This window comes from Crocodylus porosus, unplaced genomic scaffold (assembly GCF_001723895.1).
Source record: "Crocodylus porosus isolate Cpor-Errol unplaced genomic scaffold, CroPor_comp1, whole genome shotgun sequence".
NCBI lineage: Eukaryota > Metazoa > Chordata > Crocodylia > Crocodylidae > Crocodylus > Crocodylus porosus.
In genome coordinates this window covers 16,281,350-16,301,443 of record NW_017728915.1, presented here as the reverse complement: position 1 = coordinate 16,301,443, position 20,094 = coordinate 16,281,350, and the positions used below count along the sequence as shown (strand labels likewise).

The following is a 20,094-nucleotide window of genomic DNA, read 5'->3' as shown; positions in this document are numbered from 1 at the left end:
CCTCGGCCGCCAGCAACAAGAGGAAGCGCGACAACAAGGCCAGCACCTTCGGCCTCAACTACAGCCTCCTGCTGTGGCCCGGGGCGCAGAGCGCGGCCCCCGCCCTGGGGGACGGGCCGGCCGCCAGGGCCCAGGCCGGCCCGGCCGAGCCGCTCTACACCGGCACCCCCTGGAAGAAGAGGAACTACAGCCAGGGAGTCGTGGGGTGAGCGGAGCACGCGGCCGCTGCCGCACATGGGCGGGTGGAGGGGGCCGCTCCTGTCTGGGCCTGGAGACGTGGGAGCACGTTGGGCGCCCCCTCCCTTCCCCCCGCGCTGCCGGGCGGAGGATGCCGAGGCATAGGCCAGAGCTCTCTAGCATCTTCTCCTGCTGTCACTGCCCAGGCTGGCACCGGGGGAAGGAAGCGGTTCCCTGGATGGGCGCTTTGCTTGCACCCAGCCTGATGGGGAGATACCTGCCAGGCCGGCGGGATGTGGAGGGGCGGGCCGCACAGCGGGCATTTTGCACGCCAGCATCCAGGGGCCTCCCTCGTTGTTCTCTCGTAGGGACGTGGGAAGGGAAGAGATGGGCATGTGAAATAAAGGGGCCTAGTGAATGGCCAGCACCGTATCTCACTGCACAGACGCAGCAGCAGGGAAGTCCAGTGGTTGGGAAGAGCATTTTTATGGTCAAGAGCAAGCAGTATATCCTACATGCGTCCAGGATGTCTGTACCAAGGCTGATGTTGCAGACACGCCTATATGCAGGAGTGGGGATCTCCCCGTAGACGACTCCTGCTAGCACTGCATGTGCACGTGGTGCATGTTACACATGCCGTGTAATTAGTGAAGCATTTGTAAAGCCCTTTAAAAATAGGCTTGGTTTTGTAGAGACACTTCTTAATGTCAGTGTGCAGGCACATAGCTGTGAGGGTTGGGGAATGAGGCATTTTACTTGGACATTGCCTGTCCCTGTGCATGTCTCATGATGTGTATGGGGGAGGGGAAATTGCCACTGGTGTACATGTATGTGCTCATACTAAGGAGCCTGAGGATGTTTTTCAGCATTTACACAGTCCATGTGGGTACAGGACTCTACAGTATACAAGCTATGCTTCCTATCACCTAGAGTTGTGTGGGTGTGCACACACATGCACATGGTTGTCATTTTTGACCAGACTGCATCTGGTGTCGTTGTTTCAAATGCCTGTATGCTTAGCACAGACCTTTCCTGCTGATACAAGGTGAGTACTTTGATAGGGACTTACCTTGCTTAGATCTGATGATACCAGTACAAAGGTACTGTTTCTGCAAGTCCCATCTGCTGACATTTTCCCCTTTCAGACAGGCACACACCTTGAGTCTGATGAGCTTCCACTATGGGACTGCTAATAGGCTGCACAGACCTATTCTGTGTTTATGTATGTGTGCATCTGGATGCATCTTTTAGATTACCTTCTGGCCCAGACCTCACTAGTTGGTACTGTGTGAACACATGGTGGCTGGAGACAGGTTTACTCTCCTCACCTGCTGTCTTTTATCCACCTTGGGAAAAATCACTTAGATCAGGGGTGGGCAAAATGCAGCCCGGGGGCCAGATGCAGCCTGCCAGGACATTCTATCCAGCCTGTGGGGCCCCTAAAAAAAATTTTGAAAATTAATATTAATCTGCCCCGGGGCTGCCTGTCATGTGGCCTTCAATGGCTTGCCAAAACTCAGTAAGCGGCCCTCTACCCAAAATAATTGCCTGTCCCTGACTTAGATGCTTCTGCTGTTTTAAATACCGGCTTGATAATGATTTTTTTTTTTAAGCTTTGCAAAATATAGTATCTAATTTTGAATTAATCATTGCCTTTCCTTGTCACAAATCAGGATTTCATTTGGAGTGCCTGTTTTGCTTAGCTAGGTTTCTGGTGTAGTGCATGCAAATTCAGTTTTTCTGCAAAACATGAAGTTTGGTTGCAGGGTTCAAGTGAGATGTATGCCATTTTCAAACTGACATGGCAGGCCAAAGTGTGTGCCCTAGTGCAGTTCTGTCTAGCTAAGTGCTTTCAGAGGCTTATTTAAATTGGTCTGTATTTTAAGAAATTGGTGTTTCAGGTTTTCTGTGCCCAAATTGATGTGCTTTAAAAGGGCCCAATTTTCAGAAAGTGCTAAGCACTTGCCTTGTAAAAATGGGACCCTTTTAAGTGTTTCGGTAGAGGCATCCCAAATTGCCAGTTGCACTTGAAAATATAAACTATGTAACCTCTGGCTCCCTAATTTTCTGCCAACTCCCAAATACTACCCTCTTCCGCTTACAATATGGAAATTAGGTAAAATGTTAGCTCCTACCTGAGAGGGTCATGTTGAAACTTGTCTAGTCATTACACAAGGAAACCTTCCATAACATGCTTTCACAGGGGTATTAGGTGCTGTAGTCGAAATTTGCCTGATGCTTAATTTTTACAAGGTAGCTTTTGGATTTGTCTTGTGTCCTGTCACTTATTTCCCTGGAGGTTGGGGGATGTTTTTGAAAATGCCATTTTTCCCCTTCATAAATCCAATGTAACTTCACCTTCTGAAGATAGGGAGAATAATGGATGGGCTTCTATGACATGTACAGAAGGAGTAACCCTGATGTCTAGTGGGTGACCTCAAGAGCACAGCCATACTAGAACCCTTACTAGATGGATGTACTGCAGTCATAACTCACTGCAAACTTCCTTCTGTCCTGAAACAGGAAAAGTAAGTTTAGTGATGTGTGGTGCCAGCGTTGCTGTCAGGGATTTAAAGAGGCAACATCAAAAGTGAAAAGTTCCACATTAAATCTGTGCTGTTGTGCAGGACTCCCAGCATAACTGGGCAAAGGCAGTGATTTTTAATCTAAGCAGCTACTTGTTCCAAATTTGGACTGTTGGGTGTAGGGTGCACCAATAAAGATTTCATATCGGGTGATACCGATTGGATAATGAATTTACAAGAATGCAGCTGTGCAGTGTGGAGAGCAATATCTTGTAGGTAAGTCTGTGGAGAGGAAAGGGCATAGAGTGGGGGGCAGATCAAGGCTCCCACGGTGGGGGAGGGAGTGGGGCAGTAGGGCAGTGAATGGGACTGAGGGCAGGGACAGGGAGTGGGACAGAGCTGCAGGTGGTTCATTCAGGGGATCAGCATCCCAGCATTTAAAAAATGACAGTGGTGTCACTTGAACTAAAGCTTGTCAAATGGGCTTTAGTTCAAGTGCCACCCCACCACCACTATTTTTAAGTGAGGGGACACTTTTAACCGGAGTGGAGCTTAGTGGAGCGAGGGTGGATGCAGGCTGCCTGCTGTGGGTTCAGGGCTCTCCACTCTGCTGCCCTTGCCCCCGGGCCCCATGTTGACTGCTCGTCCTTTGTCCGAAAGGCAGCAGGAGGCACAACTCACTGTCCCCGCTGCTGCTAGGCGGGCAGGGAACGTGCAGTTAATGCAGGGCCCCCAGAACAAAGACAGCAGAGCGGAGAGCCCTGAGCCCACATGCAAATCTGGAGAAGCATATGCCCCTCTGTGCCTCCCCCTGCAGCCCCATCCTGCTCCCCACCCTGGCCCTGGGTCCCATTCACTGCCGTGGCTGGGCAGCTCCCCCAGCTCCACTCCCTCCCTCACTCACTGGGGTCCTTGATCTGACTCCACCAAACCCCTTCCCATCCACAGACTTACCTGCAACGTGCTGCTCTCCATGCTGCCTGGCTGCATTCCTAGTCATGTGCACATGTGTGGCTGCAGGCGTGCACGCGGTGTGCAAGGGCCCTGGCCAGAAGGGATGTTGTATTTATCCATGACATTATTGGCTACACCAGCCAAAAAAAGCCAATAATGTTAAATTTCCCTTTATTGGTGCCAATCTGACATGGTACTGATATATTGGTACACGTCTAGGTGGGTGTGCTTGTGATCATAATGCATATCATGCTGACCTTCTGCGCTGGCTGTCTTATTTTCTTAATGGGTAGTAGGCTAAGGCAGAATATTGAAACTTCTGCACAGTCTGTTCTCAGAGTTTATGGGGGTTGCTCATAACACGCCTGTCTGAACAATAGAAGCAAGTTAGTACATGGAATTCGAGAGACCAAAGGGTTACAGAGAGAGTATGTACTGAAGAGTGATAAATGGCTGGTAAACATTGATTGATTTTGCCTTGTTTAGCTTTTTAATCCAGTAGCTAGCCAGCAACTGACGACTCTTGAAAGATCAGAAGAAGTTGGTTACAAAAGTCTTACGAACACTGTAGTTTAACAGACCAGTTAAATGGTTGTTAGTAAACCTTGTATCAGCTCTTGAGTAATTGTTTATTTCATACAATGAGTTACTTCCATAGTTCCAGTTATATAGGCTTAATAGGCTGCTTGCAGACATTTAAAAAAAACAAAAAAGTTGCTTTACTTTAAACTTGGCACATTCCTGTGCCATGCCCTGTCCAACTCACCCAGTGTCTGTATAGATTGGGTGCTTTGGTGGGGCTTTTTTGGTGCTTTTATCTAATAGCTTTACGTAAAAGCACCAAAAAGCCCTGCTGAAGCGCTCAAACTGTACAAATGCTACAGAGCCAGGTCAAAATAATGCACTGTAAAGTGTTTTGTTTTGTTTTAACATTTGCAAACAGCCATAATGAGTAACAAGTCTGTTACCTGAGTGTCTCAGTATCCTGGAACACTAGATGGTAACATTGGTCAGAGAAGGCCATAAATTTGCTTTGTGTGAGGTTTGTAATTTTAGTTCATGATCACTTTCTACCAATTCAAATAAGTTTTACCTGTTCATAGGGTAATATAAACCACTGTAATTTGTTGCCCTATCAAATGCTTGATAACACTTTTATAAAAGACGCTGTCTTTGTTAACAGTTCTCAAACTTGTTCCTGCTTTGCTGTTTCAATGTAAACTATTGAAATAAAAATAGAAAGGCCCTGTTACTTATGGTAAAAAAAAAGTGTATTCATGCATAACATGTACAACTAAGGTATGCACTTTGTTTTCTTAAAGGCAGAATGAAGAAAGAAGATTTTTCTTTGCATTAAGTAACAGTAGCAGCAATTAGGGAGGCTAGCTTGTTGATTGTTCTTACTGTGGATTGAGAGCAGACTTTTACTTTTGCTGTTTTCATAAGTGGCAGAGACTGTTCTTACCATATTTCCTTGCATATACCAAATGCACTGATTTCCAGCAGCTGTTTTTTTGCGGGGAAAGAGATGTGTGTTCTATGTGAGAGAATGCAGTAGTATGAGTAAATGTAACCATTTTTGTTTATTTCTCAGATTTGGGACATTTTAAAATTTGAACTAGTGAAATGCTTTCATTTTCAGAAAGATTAGATTCAAGTTACTTATGCTTTACTTGTGCAACTAACTAGGCTGCAGTCTGAATGTGGTATTTACATTTTTGATTCGGTGAGATAACAATTGGATATATAACTTCACAATTGTATGCTAATTTTGCATACGTATTTAGACATACAGATCAACTGTCTTAATTGGGCTCATAGTCCTTACTTAGGAGATCACCATGGATAAACTAGCTAGCTTTTTGTGTATCAGAAGGATAAAATTTATGTTAAATAAACATGCATGTTGAAATATTAGAAATATTTTAGTTTAACAAAGTAAATATACGGTTATGTTCAGTCAGCCATTTGAGGTTTTCTGTGCTGATCATACTTTTTTGTCGAGACGTGTGCTAAAATGTTCTTACATTTTAGTTGAAAAAGATTATTACAATTGTATACTTATGGCTCAGATTTTATACTTAAAACCTGTTTTTTGTCTTCATTTTCTTGTTTAATATATACAGTTTATCCATGTGAGTTTTTTTGAATATTTAATTTTTCAGTAAGTTCCAAAAATTAAGGTTTTTCTGCAAACTTTATGGCACCACAGTGGACATTTTATGGTACTTAATAAATAATCGTAATAAAGATTACATTTAGCAAGCAAAACAGGAATAGAACATATTATATGGTTGCATTACACATGCTCTATTGTTGTTTTTTGTTCTTTTGCATCCTTATCTTGGTGACTTCCTAAATTGCTTTATTAGTTCCTTGATATTCAGTTGGCAAGTGAAGCTTAAAAGCTCACATGTTGCTTTGCACCAGACAGATTCTGCTTGAGCACCTGTCATGCTCTACACAACACAGTGATGCTGAAAAGAACAAAATATCAGACTTGAGGGAAAAGTTGTAATCCATATAGGCAAGACTCAACATCAGAGATAAAACACTCATCTGCTTAATTTGTCCTGTCAGGCTTTGTCAGTATTTCATCCCTTTCTCCCCCACCAAAAAAAAAAGGATTGGACTGATTTGATTATAGAACTTCATCTGAGGTTCAGAGGCTCCTAGCACTACTATCACTAAATGGAAACTACTTAAATGAGTGTTCATGTCCTTTTAGTTGCAAATCTGATGTTATCCCAGCCACACAACAACATAAGAACAAAGGTAGAGGGAGTGCATCTGAGATGGGCAGACCTGGTAAACTGTATTATGCTTTGTTCTGCTCCTGGAACTGGCTGAACTATACTTGTGTGTGAAATTCAAGTAGCTGAGCCCTATATGCAGAGCCTAAAATGACTTAAGTGTTCTTAAGGAAACTGTCTTTTTAAGTTTAAGAAGCTAAAGACTGAAGCTTGTCAGTTGAAACCAGAATTTTCTCTGCAGCTATTCTGCTCCTCCAGAATTCACTGTTCAAGTGCATCTAACCCTGACCTTGTCATGTATAGCCTGTCTTTGTCCAAGCTTTCCATTGACTGGCAGCTATGGAATCCTGGATAGTAGCCAAATGGCTGGGTTTCTCATCTTCATTCGTTAAAGTTACAGGTACTTAAGGTGGTTGGCTTTTTAAGGGGAGTTGGGCCCAACCCCACCTGTGACAAATCTGTTGCTTCCCAAACTATGTCAGGGATCAAGAGAGAGCTACTTGCATGTCCTAGGAGGACTAAATAATCTTCAGACTAAATTTAAACTATACTGGAGTAGAGAGTAGGAGGATTTGTACAAGAGTCCCTACAAGGTAAAGAGTGAAGACCCAGTTCAAATGCTAATCCCATGTAGAAGGCCTGTATAGTGTAATGCATCAGGGAGTTGACAGGACCCTCACGGAGTCCCCGGAGCAGGAAAAAAAACCAGTTTATTTGTGATTTGCAGGCAGTTCTGTAGAAGTGTAGTTCTACAAGGAGGATGCTCTGGCAGGAGACACTGCGATGTGGGAAGAATGTTATTTTTCTGTTGCATAGCATTTTGAAGACCTATTATAGAGGGGACTAGGACCCTGTGGCTGGAGGAAGTGTGTGCTCATATACAAGTGTGCACACACACAAGCAAGTGAATTTGTTCAGAAGTGCTAATGTATTCCAGGCTGAATGGAATACAGAAGGTGTCCTATAATATGAATCATGACAACTCTCTTTCATAGAGATTTGTATCTCTTTTATATAATATACTCTTGCATACAGAAGGAGAGTAGCTTAGGACCACAGAAGAAATTGTTAGATTTAAGACCTTCCCGATTCCTGGCATACTTAAAGAACATTGCTCACTGCTGTGCTTAACAAGTATCCCAAACTCCATATAGTTTAAGGAACCTTTAGACTGTAGTGATGAATCACGCAACCTTCAGTGTTGTGATCCATGGTGCCACATTACTTTAAAAGATCGGGGGGGTAAGAACCTGATAAAAATCATTAATCTTAAAACAATTCTGCATCTTGTGCAACTACATGTTTCAGCCAGAAAAGTAATGTTGATTGTGGCCAAACAGCAACATTCAGTTATTGCATTAGGGTCAAATCCTTCAAAATTAATAGGAAAATAAGTAAAAAAAACTAAACAACATTTCATATTTTTAAGTTACAGCAGTTTAGGTTGATCATGTAACTTTTTTTGTGTCTTGGATTAAACATATATATGGTATTAGGGAACACTGTAAAGAAGTTTGTTTAAGAAAACAGAAGTTGCAGGTAAATTTGGCATACACATTCATACATGAGAATAAATTATTAAAAATCCACAGGCAATAGCTTGCTAGCTCCCTGGAGATGTCTCATTTTGATATTTGGTAACGTAACTGACAAGTGCACTTAAGAACGGAAAGATGTTGAAACAGAAGAGCAAAGAATATGCTTTAGACAAATCACTTTATTGTCAGAAGTAGGACAGAGTCTATATAATTCTTGTCACTTGATTGGTAAAATCAGAAGTAAAATGAGTTATGAAATTAACAGCCAGTTGGGATCACTCTGACCATGCAGATTTTTTTCAGTTGATTAGGTTTTCTGGGAAGTTAAAATTGGAGGTTCGCATGCAACTTCAAAATACATGAATTTGTCCATTTCAAGGATTGGGAGAAACATGTTTTGGGGCAGGCTTCAAAATGTAATGCTAAAGGCACTTAGGGAAACCTTTTGGAAGTATTCTATAACACCATTGTTTAGGCTTGCAAAATATTGGGAGGTGGCCCAAAATATTCAGTAGGGCTGCTTAGATAACTTTGAAGGGGAGTCTGAGAGCCCTCAGGTTTCGAAGTTCAAAGAAACCAAATTATATGATATGTATTTTTCTTTTAAAAAGAAACCCAACACTTGGGTTTGTTTTGGTATTACAATTTGGGCATATAATTCCCTGGGCATGGCTCTGTTTGGGAGATTTTTAAAAAAAAATTGAATAGCAGTGTTACTTTGTCTTTTTAAATCAAGCTTTTAAGTATTAAGCATAGTTTATAGTTTGTTCTGAGGTATGAGGAAAAAGGATGAAAGTATGGACTCTTCCCATAGGGTCTGACTTGGGGAAAAATGCATTAATGGAACTTTTGCCTCTTCTCTCTCTAAACCCTGGTCCTTTACTATTATCGCTTAGTCCAGTTGAGAAGCAGGAACGCAGTTTTGAAGCTTGGAGGGTTAGTTTGATGTGAATGGAGAGAGATACTAATAAATGTTATACAGTTAAAAATTAAAGTAAAAACCTACAGTACTTAAATGAAGCATAGCCATCAAAATGTAATACTTCACTTCTATGAGGTTTCGAAGTAAAGTATCAGGTAGAAGTCAGATTAGGTTCCAAACCATGAAATAGTTTTCAAAAGGCTTGTCTTAGGAAATTCTACTTTACTAATAAAATACAAAGTTTTGTAATGTTTCTCATACTTATTTAAAACCCTTCTTGTCCTCCCAGCTTATGGGACCAGAATGAATCCTGATGTTTTCAACTTAAATAGTAAAATATGTGTTCAAAAAAAGCTAGCATGCCAAAAAACTGTAGAGTTGGCTTTTTTGTTTCACCTTTTTGTTTACATAATGCACACAGCCTAAAATACTATAAGTTTAGTTCGGGGAAAAATTTTGTCTCACTTGGAAACCAGTTTTGCCTCATTTTGCTGGTGGGAGGAAATAATTCTTGGAGCAAGAAGGGATGGACAAAAACATGGCATGGTGCCTTGGGACAGAGTAACCTTAAAGGAGTAGCAACTTGAACTTTAATCAACTTGAAACTTTAACCTATGACAGATGAGAGTAGGAATTGGTTCCAAAAATACCATGAACTGTTGTGACATCAGAATAGGGTAGAAATTATGTTGCTCATTCCAGGTACATATTTATAAGGTAGCACAAAAAAAAAAAAGCCTTAGAACATTTAAGTGTAGTACAGAAAGAAGTATAGTACACTTTTTGCATATTTTTACATATCTGCAGGTATGCATATTGGTAGAGCATTGCAATGTTATGTTATCCTGTAGTGAAGGAGTTCCCCCTGCTCTCCTGCACCCTCATATTGCTGCAGCCACACATGACTGCTATTTCAAAGCAAGTGCTCTGTTTTGGGCATGCATATTGTAGAGGCCTTACTCTGCTGCTGTGCGTTATTAATTCTGGGTTTTTTCCTTTTGCAGTGCATTGTGGAGTGCTTAGCAGTGGAATTCAGGGTTTTGGTATCAAACAAAATTCTCTTATGTCTCCTTTTTGCATCTTATCATTCGTCTGATTTTTTTGTGAGCTAAACTGTACTATTTGCAGGGTACTTTCAGGCAGCATGGGAGAAATACTGATCTCTGCAGTCATGGTCATAAACTACTGTAAGTGTATCTGAAGTCATGTAGTAACTTCAAGGCATTTTCAGTACTTTTAAAGTTGGTAATTGTGCATACACAAGGACAGACATATGAACATTATATTTACAGAAAGAAAAAAAAGAAAGGAAACCTTAGTGAATAATTCACAGTGCTGTGAAAAGTTAGATTTTCAAGCAGTCTTCTCCAGGAACACTGGTGACTTCTATCTTTGCCAGCAGCTGCATGTGTGCCATGCTAGTTATCTTCACTTCCTGCTATATAAAAATCTCTCTTCCTCCTGCTTTGAAGAAACAACACGTTTTCTTCCCTGTTCGTGCAATCCTTAATGGGCCTGTGGTGAGTGGTGTGGTTTAAGGGTAATTGTTTTGACAACTTGTGGGAAAAGGTCATAAATGCCAGGTAGGCTGGAGATGTTGAATTAGGAAGTTAGGTAAAGATAAAACAGAAGTAGCAAGATAAGATGCATGTATACCTATCTTGGCTCTTACTTTGGAGGACATAATTCAGGACTGTGTTTTTTTGTTTCTTTTTTGTATGTGCATCTGCAGTAGAATTATCTAAAAGAAAGGTTAATCCTTGTGCTGTCACCATTTGGTGGTGGGTCATGGGGAGAGGGTTGACCAATAAGCACTGCAGTAGGAGGCATAGTCAGGAAATCATAAGGTTGGTGATTTATAGAAAAAATATGGAGAGTTTGTCTAGTCTCCAGTATAAATTCTATTTTAACAGTGGATGTGGAGGAGATTAAAGCCAAGTATGCAGAAAGATGGTCCTGATAGTGTCCTTACCGTACCTAGGCTAAGATCCACTCCCCCTTGCAACCCCAAAACTTGGGTTGTAAAACATTATTTAGAGGTGCACTGACTATCAGTTACATATTGGATCAGCACCGATTAAAAAGAATATTAATATTATGGGCTATTGGCTTTTTTTGGCCAGTGTAGTTGATGTCACCAATAAATGCAGTATGTCTTCTGGATGGGGCTCCTGGACATCACATGCATTGCATGGCCACACGCATGCACGTGGCTAGGAATGCAGCCAGGCACCATGGAGAGCAGCAGCCTTGTCTGTGGAGGGGAAGGGGTATGGACAAGGGAAGGGCTGTGGGAGAGTAGATTGAGGGAGTGGGGCAGGGACTGGGGCTGACGTTGGGGGTGCTGCCCCACTAAGGTGGTGAATGGGACCCAGGGCTGCGGTAGGGAACAGGATGGAGCTTCAGGCAGCTTGTGCTGGGGGGTGGGCTCCCCCTGCTGTGTGCAGCGGAGGCATGGGAGGGTATTTGCCCTGCCAGATTTGTGTACAGGGCAGATGCAGGCTGCTCACTGGATTCAGGGGTCTCTGTTTTGCTGCCTTTCCCCCCACTGCCACGTGGGCATGGGGCCTCTGGGGCAAAGGCAGCAGAATGGAGAGCCCCAAGCCCACAGTGGGTAGCCTGCATCCACCCTTGCCTAACTTGACTCCATTCTGGTTAAAAGCATCCCTACATTTAAAAATAGTGATGGCAGTGTTTGAACTAAAGCTTATTTGAACTCTATTTCAAATACCACCACCGCCGATTTTAAGCGTTGGGATACTGATGCCCTGGACAAGCTGCCCATGGCTCTGTCCCACTCCCTGCCCTGGCCCTGGCCCTGGATCCCATTCACTGCCCTAGCTGGGCAGCGCATTTAGCCCCTGCCCCACTCCCTTCCTCACTGGGAGCCTTGATCTGCCCCTTCCCTCCCCTATGCCCCTTCCCCTTTACAGACTTACCTGCAGGGTGCTGCTTTCCATGCTGCCTGGCTGTGTTCCTGTAAATCAGTTATTGGATCTGTATTGGCCGATATGGCTGGTTAATAACTGGCTATCAGTATTGGCCAAGAAAATCTTTATTGCTGCACCCTTAATATTATTCAGTTCTTACTGCCATTGGCCAGCATTTGTGTTGCCACTTGTGATTCAAGCTTGTCTTTTGGCTGTTGTTTTTGCATGGTCCTAGATCACAGTAATTGTGGTTGCTTTGATTTCAGGTTGTTGACAAGACCCTGAAGGTTAACTGGAGAATCCATAAGATTCAGTGGTAGAGGGTTATATCTTACATGGTCAAGCTTCTTTTGGTAACAGTAGACCATACTCTTTTCCTTGGATTCCTATTGTATTAGTCATTCTTATAGCCCTATCTAAATTCTTTTGTCTTATTGCTGCACTGACAGAAGTGTCATGCCTTGTGTCCCACCTTACATGCATTGTGCTATACCTATTTTGCTGAGTAAATGCTATTGAGATTGGGCTGATTGTCCTCTTGAGAACAGGATCGGACCGGATCTCAGTGTGGTACCATAAGGCTTGACTAGTGAAGAGTTGAGAGTAGGACAAAGATATGTGAACTCCCCATGGGCCAAAACTGCAAAGGAAAGCACCTTGTCCCTTTCCAGCATATAAATGACATAGTGACATCCAGTTAAGACGACTCCTGAGCAGTTGAGGGCAAACAGGTAAAACAAATGAACAGGTAATCTGGAAGTCAGGGTGGGATTCCATGCAGAGGTTTCAGCAGATACTCCCTAGTTGTTTCAGGAAGGGGATGAATCTACACTTACTTCCTTGTGGGTAAAATCATTTGCCACAAATAATAAAGTTTGTGGACACAAGATACTCTAATGTGGAATAATTCAAAGTAACTTGTTATGACTGCCAGGTGTATACTAGCCATTTATACAGAGTATTATTGTAATTACAGGTGGGTTGTGGTGCGTTGGAATGTTCTACATTTAGAAAATGCACTTTCTGGTGACCAGATATTAACTTTAGTGTTACATGAATACATAGTCTGAACAGAGTGAATCTTTAATTATACCATCACCCGTCCGCTTTGGTCGAATAATCTTTAGTGCCCCTGGTACAGGAAATGTCTTGTTTTGGTAAGGTCACTTTTAAAACAGTTTGCTAGCTTTGTTGTTGGGAAGCTTTAGAAGCAGCCAGTACATGTGTGTGCATCAAGTTTTGGTATGCTAGTAGGTGGCGCTTTTTTTCCTCCTTGATTTAATTTTGTTATCAAATTAATTTTCTATGAAAAGCATGCTAAGTTTCAATTTTAATTTGAGCCTTTATAGGATGGTTTTATTTTTGTGTATTCAAAGCTACTGATTTTTAGCAAGCTTCAAGCACTGTCAGTTAAAGTATTGAGCTAAACATGATGTGGTGTGGAAAACTGTTTTAAGCTGAATAATGATCGTGACTGCAAAGGCTCAAATAGAGTCTTGGCCAATATTTGAGCCAAGCAAGGAAAAAAATATGTTCAGCAGATTTATTCTTTGTTTTAGTTACTTCTTACTTTCCTTTAGCTGAATTAAAATCCAGATAAATAAGCTTGTTTCAGGCTGTTGGTGTAGAAAACCCTCTATTGACTCAGTTTGATGTTTATAAATTGGTTGTGTTTTTTAAACTGTTCTAATCCATCTGGGCACTAGAACTTTCTTTGCAACAATATCACTTGGTAGATATTGTCCAGGTATTGTGTTAAGAATTTGATGTTGATGTCCATCCAGCCTTTAGGGGTAAATTATCTGTGGTCTGCAAAGAGATTCATCTCAAGACTGTGGCTGAGAATAGTACCCTGTTCTCCATTAGTAATTCCTTCTACCTAGATAAGATTGAATTTTATTATTACATGAGGAAAATAAAATAATTACTTAAGCTCTTGTTGGTTGGTCAGGCTTTGCTCTTGTCTGGTGGCATATGACAAGGAAAATTAAATTAAGGTTCAGCAAGTAACAGTTGTTTTGTCTTTGATAACATGCATCAAAACTTGCATGTCTGAAAAGGCTGGTAAATTTTTGCAGCTGTTCTCACAGATTTGCCAATATGGTATTTTTATATAGGTAAAAAATATGTGACCGGTGACCGCAGGCAGCAGTGTCATCTTAAAAGTTAACAAGTAACGTGCAACAGGATCTTTGTTGGGACAAATGAAGTGGGTAATGATTTAATTCCAAACCTTTTCTCCCACATATATGCACATATTGTATGAGGCAATATTTGTCTACCTGTAGTGAGGAGGTTACTAAACATTTCTAAATTGTCCAGTTCAGGGGTGTCAAATGTATCCAGCTCTGTGGGGCTGGATAAGGCTTGTCTCCAGACTGGATCAGGCCCGCAGACCAGCCCCACATGCCAGATTCAGTATGTTCCGCAGACCAGCCACTCTGGAACCATGCTGCACACAGCATTAGCTCCAGCTTGCGTCTGTTCAGCACTAGATCTAGCATGAATCCCAGAGGAGGTGCCATGTGTAGTGTGGCTCTGGAAGTAGCACCACATGCAGTATGATCCTAAACTGGCTGCTCTGAGACTGCATGTGGCACCACTCTAGCCATGTCAATGCAGGGCTGCACCTGCTCCAGCATGTGTCCCAGAGCTCTCAGTCCTGGACCATGTTGCAGGCAGCACCCACTCTAGCTATGTTTGGGCTATGCTGCATGTACCGCCTGCTCTAGCCATGGTGGGATGCATGCTGGATCCTGCATTGAGTGGATGTGTGCTGGAGTAGATGGTGCATGTGGTGTGCTGGAGTAGGTGCTGCATTGCGGCGTGCTGGGCTGTCTGATGCATCCCTGCACGCTGTCTGTGGGTCCACTCAAGACCCATGGGTGGTCAGCACTGGAAGCCAGATGACAGGGCTCTGCAGGCCAAATCTGATACCCCTGGTCTAGTCTACTTCAGTGTTCTCTTAACTATGGCGCACCCCTTGTCTTAGCTGTCTTTCCTCCCTTTCTGGTTCACTGTTCTTTCCAATGTTCATGTACAACATGCAACCATCTGTCTTGTTGCCTGTTTCACTCGTAGCTAGTAGAGACATGAGAAGTAGAGATAGCAATAGGGAACTTTTTCCTTTGGCCATTTGAAGTGACAAACTTTGACTAATTTTTGACCTTAATCATTAACTAAATTTCCTACACCTTTGAACAGTACTGTAATGGATGCATGCCCCCCCCCCCCGTATGCCCATATATTTATGACAGATCTTGAAGTCTGCCTCCTCCATAGCTGCCCTGGTATACTTGAGGACCTCAGTGACATCATCATTATGTGGACACATAGAATTACTCAAGAAATTTCACCAGGACTTTAACAACTTCTACCCCTCCAGTAAACTGATTCTGGAACATTCTTCTCCACTCACAGCAAATCAGTTTTTTAGACACCACTGTGAAACTTTGTAATAGCCGTATTGCCACCATATTGTATCAGAAACCGAGCAACTGCTACAGTTACCTTGATGCTACCAGCTTTCATCCCAAGCAAACCACTAGATCCACTGCTTGCAGCCAAGCTCTGCATTATAGCCATATTTGCTCTGATGTCACTGACAGGGATGCACACCTTGGGGACCTACAGTAGGGTTTAGATACCATCCCCAAACTGTAGCCACTCACATCAGTAGAGCCAGATTCAAACCCTGGTCTGACCTATTCTTCCACTGTCATCATGTATACTATCACTTGCTTACGATGCCCCACAGCTATCTATGCTGGCCAGATAGGGCAATCCCTGTATAAAAGGACAAATATATACTCATTTGATATTAAAATGCCTGTAGTGGAACACTTGAACCTCTCGGGGTGTTCCATTACTGACTTGGAGTAGCTGTTCTAGAACAAAACTTTAAACCAATTTTAATGTGAAATTAGCAAACAAATCATTTACAGGCTGGCGGATTGTGTTAACCTTGGTCTAAACAGGGACTGTGGATTCCTATCCTATTACCTGAACTAGCTGTTTACTCATGTCCTTCCAGGTATTAGTTGCCTCGTTCATTTTAATTGATCTCATTAATCCTCTTATCACCTCTTAGCAGTGTCCCCTCCCATTTTCCCTTTTCCTTCTAAGTGCAATCTTTCCTTTTTGCCAGTCCATTTCTAGCATCTGATGAATTAGGTTGTTAGCTAAGAAAGCTCGTGCCTTTCTGAACCAGTTAGTCTCTAAGGTGCCATTCTGCCCTGCCTTCTTCCTTGTACAAATACAGTGAACCAGTTATGTCCAGAGGTGGTTTATATAATGAGCTAGTTCAGGAACTTAAAATTTGGACTTTTTATGTATTTCTTAAAATTCCAGGCACTCCTCAAACAGAACCTTTCCTTCTTGGAGGGTATCCAGTTAACTAGTATGACTTCCAGAAGGACATTAACTTAAGTTTTACAGCCAGTAGCTGGCCAGGCTGAGTCCAGTATGGTGAAGGTAGCCTCTGTCCTGGAACTCTGGTATTCAGAATGGGAGAGGGAAGGGAAACATACTTGATTTTTGCTTTAGAATATCTTGAGGTGCATCACTTATGACAACTCTGAATTTTCCTTTTTTTGTTTTCTTTCTTTCCCTTGATGAGAGAGGAGGGTGTGTGAGAAGAATCAAGGAGGAGAAAGACTGGAGCGTAGAGAATTCTTTCTTTTCTGGCAGAGAGACATTAATTTCTAAAATGGGGTTGGAGGAAAATGCTAAAGAGACACGATGAAGTTTAGATAAGCAAATAGAGACAAGGAGCTTAATTTCAGACTGCCACTCAAGGTTGGCAGAGGTCTTCAGCTCGAGGTCCAGCAATTCAAAGATAATCCGGTGACTTGCTGTTAAAGGGAATCTGCAAGTATAACAGTGCTGCTCAGAATCGCATGCCCCAGCCATTTGTAGAGTATGTGTCCTTTGCCTTGCAGGATAGACCATTTGTGACCTGATGCAAGTGTGTTACACTTAATGTGCATCTAGTTTGCATGCTACACTACAGTAATGTAGACATACTGCACTATATGTACAAGTTGCAAAAGTATATTTATGTGGTACCTGTCTTAGAAAATGCTTTTAATATTCCTGCCATGGTGTCATTGAAGTGTGGTCAGGCTTGATTACGAAAAAAATCACTTTGCTTTAAGATCTATGACTGAATTTGTGTGTGAAAGGGGTCTTCACTTTTAGAGAACTTGTTTGATCTTTCCCTGTAAGTAGGTATTTACATTAATTGTTTAGTTCAGCTGCACCTAGATGTAACGCATGGATGATTAGCAGCTAGTTTTTTAGTACAGGATTCCCTTGTTTTATGTGGGTTCTTTATATGCGAATTCACTCTTGTGCAATGAGCATATTTAGACGCACCATTCATTATATGCGAGGTAAATTCACTTTTATGTGATCAGCATAGATGCTCCCCACCTGCCCAAGCAAGTAAGTCAATGCGGGGAGCGGAAGGGGCTGTGGCCCCACTCGCCCCAGCCCTGGGAGCAACCAGTGCTAGCTGCCTGCAGCTGTAGGGCTGCACGGGGCTCCACCTAAAACCCTCCCTCCATACCTGGCTTCTGTTTTTCTGCACTCACCTCTGCTTCTGGGCTGGACCGTGCCCTGGTGCAGGCAGTTGGTGTCAGCTGCTCTCAGGGCTGCTCCAGCACAGGCTGGGGTGAGTGTGGACAAGTGGAGCCCTGGGTGGTGCAGGGCATGTCACTCACCCCAGCCCCGGATACAGCAGCTACACCAGGGCACAGTGCAGTCCAGTGGCTACAGGCAGCTGGCATCAGCTGATCCTGGGGCTGCTGCAGCTGGGGCTGGGGTGAGTGCTGTGTCCCATGCTGCTCGGGGCTCTGCTTTTCCACACTCACCCCAGCCTGTGCTGGAGTGACCCCAGGAGCAGCCGACACCAGCTGCCTGATCCAGGGTACAGCGCAGCCTAGGAGCAGAGGTGAGTACAGACAAGTGGAGCCCAGGTGCGGGGGGGAGAGGCGGAGCACAGCGCAGCCCAGTGGCTGCATGCAGCTGGTGCCGGCCACTCCCAGGGCTGCTGTAGCCAGGGCTGGGGTGAATGCTGCTCTGTTCCCTCTGCTTTGCTGCCTTGCCCCTTCCCTAGTCCCAGCCTTGCTGCTTTCCCCTGCCCCTTCCCTAGTCCCAGCCTTGCAGGTACTAAACTTAATGCTCCGTGACCATGGCCCATCGATGAACATGTAGACGTACCATCTGTGTTTAATATAGAGAATACAGTTAAACTCATGCAATGTTACAATTTAATTAATTTGTAGATCACTTCAATATTATGCCCTTTTTTTTTTGCTCTAAACTATGAAGGTTAGTTGTCATGAAGCTTTTATCATTGTCTTATTTTTCATAAGAATGCAAGAATGCATTCTAGATTTTACTTGAAATGTTTTCTTAAGTTAGCTGTCCAAATAGTCTCTTGCAAGTATTGTATCTGCAAGTTAGATGTGAATCGCTTGTAACTTTTGCTCAACTTTTGATGAAGCTTAAAAAGATCAAAATTGCTGAGACAGAGAGCAAAGGCTACGTGACTCATCTAATTTAACTTGCTCCAGGAAATAAATGCCTGCAAGTTTTTTTGCAGTAAGCTCAAAATATTATTGTCTCTCACTGTAGATAGTTGTAAATCTCAGCTTCTTTAAATATCCGTCTGTATGTAGATATAAAACAGGTTTACTATGCAAATGGTAGTTTGTTAGTGTTGCCACTAGGAACAACAACTGCTTTTGCAGTAGTGATGCTTTTATAGTGTCATTTTTAGGTTTTTTGGAGTTTTTTACTATCATTAGCTGAACCCCGAGATTTGCATCTGTATGCATTTCTTAACACAATATGTTTGTAGTTTTAGGGAAAAACATGGTATAGTCTCCTGTCATCAGACTTCTCTGTTACCTTTGATTTCCATTCTGTTGATTCCAAACTAACCTTTGTTCTTGTTTAGATACAATACATTCCTTAAAGGCTGTGCAAACTCAGTTAGTTCGAAATGTGAACAAATCTGTCTGGAAGCTTTATATTACACACAAAATCTGAAAAATGGTTTAAAAATACCTTTGTACATGTGAAAATAGCCAAATTTGCTTGCAGCAGTCACATATCTGGAAATGATATGAAAGGCATCTTTGGTCAGGTGTAACTAGTTTGCAGCTTGAATACTAAACTGAAGTAACTGAAAAACAAATAGGATGCCTGTTATGTGAGTCTTCAGAACTATGTCTGTAGCTTAGTAAGAGTTGTTGATTTTTATAGAAATACATTGTGTTTATGTGTGTTGCCTTTCCTTTATTTTCCTTATTTTAAAACATTTTTAAAAAAAACATTTTTTTCAGTCTTTTAAAGCATTGATGCCCAATGTTTTGATTCTAGGGGCCAGATAAATGATGTGGAGTTGGTTCATGAGGCTGGATCAACTCCCAGCCATGTGCACCAGATCATCTCCACAGCCCTGCATTCAGGACTGTCATCTGGCCTGCAGGGCTTGGAAATTAGGTGGTGGGGGAGAAGTGGTGGTGTTAAATGCCACCACTCCTCTGTCACCAAATTTCCAGACTTGTAAGGTACCCCACAGACCAGAGGTTGAGCATCATAGTTTTCAAGGATGGTGTTGATTCCTTCCATACTATTTTCTAACTTGCTTTAAAAAAAAAAAAAAAGTCCCCTGATATTCCATTAGCCCTTCCAAAATATGCAAAGTGAAAGAACAAAAATAAGCTTCCAGAATTAGTTACAATATTGTTTAAATAGCAGTTCCACATTTGAGTAACTAACTTCAATACCTGCAGGATGTAGTATATTAGCAATGGAAATAAATGATAGCCCTAGTAGCACCGAAGAGCAAAAACCTTGTTTAAACACAGAAATAATCACTTAGCTGTACAAGTGTAATCAAAGCTGTAGACCTCCCACTAATGTGGATACAGTTAAACCAGTGAAAAGGTTCTTACAGTGATATTACTTTATACCACCATGATATTTTTTGTACCGGAAGGAAAATGCATCTCTGTCATTATAAATTGTATCTACACTAGGGGTTTGTACTGTTTTTGTTAAACCTTGACACTTCTGACTACCTAGCACAAAAACCATGCGGACAAGTTGTGTATACAGGCATACCTCGGAGATATTGCAGGTTCGGTTCCAGACCACCGCAATAAAGGGAATATTGCAATAAAGCGAGTCACACGAATTTTTTGGTTTCCCAGTGCACATAAAAGTTATGTTTACACTATACTGTAGTCTATTAAGTGTGCAATAGCATTATGTCTAAAAAAA

At 42.4% G+C, this 20,094-nt stretch overlaps 1 protein-coding gene across 1 annotated transcript in view; it reads left to right on the top strand.

Annotated features, from left to right (window-relative positions):
• Positions 1-8: 8 nt before the first annotated feature.
• PAPD5 (poly(A) RNA polymerase D5, non-canonical) overlaps positions 9-20,094 on the top strand; it is a 70,210-nt gene continuing 50,124 nt past the window's right edge. Inside the window, exon 1 of the mRNA XM_019535746.1 lies at positions 9-205. The gene's annotated coding sequence lies outside the window, so the exon portion shown is untranslated. The remainder of the gene's footprint in view (positions 206-20,094) is intronic.